The sequence below is a fragment of the Daucus carota genome, chromosome 6, assembly GCF_001625215.2.
Source record: "Daucus carota subsp. sativus chromosome 6, DH1 v3.0, whole genome shotgun sequence".
NCBI classification, from domain to species: Eukaryota; Viridiplantae; Streptophyta; class Magnoliopsida; order Apiales; family Apiaceae; genus Daucus; species Daucus carota.
The window spans coordinates 2,225,491-2,227,990 of record NC_030386.2 but is presented as its reverse complement, the minus strand read 5'-3'; positions in this window follow the sequence as shown (position 1 = coordinate 2,227,990).

The following is a 2,500-nucleotide window of genomic DNA, read 5'->3' as shown; positions in this document are numbered from 1 at the left end:
CTTTGGGCCGACGGGCGACGGGCGTCGGGCGCCGCTGCTCGGGGGCGCCCTGTGGGCGCCTTGGGGCGCCGATGCCTCGGGGCGCCTCCCTCGACGGGCAGTTTCCTCTTGATAAAACACACACACGCGCGCGCGCGCGTACGTGCGTCGGTGCGTCGGTGCGCGGGCGCCGGCGCCTTAGGCGCCTTTGGGCCGACGGGCGACGGGCGTCGGGCGCCTGGGCGCCGCTGCTCGGGGGCGCCCTGTGGGCGCCTTGGGGCGCCGATGCCTCGGGGCGCCTCCCTCGACGGGCAGTTTCCTCTTGATAAAACACACACACGCGCGCGCGCGTACGTGCGTGCGTTTGCGTCGGTGCGTCGGTGCGCGGGCGCCGGCGCCTTAGGCGCCTTTGGGCCGACGGGCGACGGGCGTCGGGCGCCTGGGCGCCGCTGCTCGGGGGCGCCCTGTGGGCGCCTTGGGGCGCCGAGGCCTCGAGGGTGCTCGTTGGGGCTCTCAAAGGGCGCTCTTCAAGCGCTTTGCTGCGCGCAGGGCGCTCGTTGGGCGCTCCTCGGGCGCTCCTCGGGCGCGCGCGGAGCGCTTGTTGGGGCGCCCCTCGGGCGCTCCTCAGGCGCGCGCGCGGGGCGCTTGTTGGGGCGCTCCTCGGGCGCTCGTCAGGCGCTTTCAGGCGCGCGCGCGGGGCGCTCGTTGGGGCGCTCGTCAGGCGCTTTCAGGCGCGCGCGCGGGGCGCTCGTTGGGGCGCTCGTCGAGCGCTCATCAGGCGCGCGCGGGGCGCTCGTTTTGGGCGCTCCTCGGGCGCTCCTCAGGCGCTCATTGGGCGCTTCGGGCTATCATCTTGGAACTACATGGGCATTCTATGCTTCGCCAGTCCTGAGCTGGTGGCACAAGGTTATAACCCAAAAACATGGGCATTCATAACCGAATACGAAATGCTTGGTTACCACGACATGCGGGCCCATGGTCTTGGGATGATTCTCAGCATCTTGGGCACGTTTTTCCTTGTCGACGCTATTCTGCAGAGCTGACGCATGTTCGGCCGAGCCAAATAGTCTTTAAACCGAGTCGTGGGATTTCAAAACTTTTTGAACTTATTACTAAGCACAAAAAGTTTTTCGGAGGGTAATGTCGGGGAGATTCAATCCCTACTTGCCTTGTCTAGCCTTACAGTCAGGCTATCAGCCACGGGGTCCGGGTGCACCGACGTATATTTTGGTTGTTCGAGTAAGTCGAAATGATCTTTACATCCGTTTTTGGTTGTAAACATTTCACTAACTAGGAACTACCTCTTATGTCCCATAAGTAACAACAAAAATTATCATCAAACTATATAATATAATTATTTAATATTTAAAAATAAATAAGTTAATAAATTAAAATATTATACAAATATGAAAATTAATTTTTAAGTTTGTAAATCATAATATCTTTTCTAAGAAATGAAATTAAACAAGTGGTTACATTTTTTAAAGGTGCCATTCACTAATTAACTATTAATAATTATATAATTATAATTTTCAGGCTAATTTTCGACCAATTTTACAAGAAAAAATAAAAAAAATATTAGATCAAGGTGAAAAAATCCGAAAAAATAACGAAAACTCATATTAAGTATAAGCTTTCTTTTCCAAGTGGAATCATTCAAAAACATTGAGCTTTGCTACCCCAAATCCCCTCTCCCAATAATTCAAAAAAAAAGATTTATAAAATACAAAATAAATATTAAAAAAATCTGAAAAAATCCGAAAAAAATAACTAAGAAACTAGATTTTTCAAGCTTCGATTCGGTTATTCAAACGTCGAAAACGGATAAGCGGAACTCCAAAAAAGGGGGGTGTGGCTCCTCGAACACATTTGTTCAAACTGCTGGAAATGAGGAAAAAGCTCAAATGTCATATATAGGGAGGGGGTTGTCGCCCCTCCCTGGGCAGTGGGGTTGGGCGCTCGGTAGCGCGCGCGGGGCGCTCGTTGGGCGCTCGATGGGGCGCTCTTCGGGCGCTCTTCGGGCGCTTCTCGGGCGCTTTGGGCTATCATCCTGGAACTATGCGGGCATTCTATGCTTGGCCAGTCCTGAGTTGGTGGCATAAGGTTATAACCCAAAAACTGCTCTCCTGGAGGCGGGCTGTCGACTCTGGAGTCCTTAGATGACACCAGTGCTCGGCGCCGTCTTGGTAGCTTTGAGTCTTTGATCTCATTGCTTGGGGAAAATTGACAGCGTTGGTGAGGATCCAGGTCACTTCACCAACGGGACCCTAGGGAACGGATTAGAAGGGAGGGGTTCTCCACCCTCCCTGTGGGCAGACGGTATTCGGGCGCCTCGGGCTCTCTTCGGGATCCTGGTTGAGCACTCCACTTGGATGCTTGGCCAGTCTTGAAGGGGGCATGTTCCAACTAAAAACTGCCCTCCCCCATGGCTGAGGAGCCCTTGGGCTCTTTTGCTTGTGGGGAACAACGTTGGTGTGATTAGGATCAGACGCACCAACGGTGACCTGGTAGGAGTGATCCG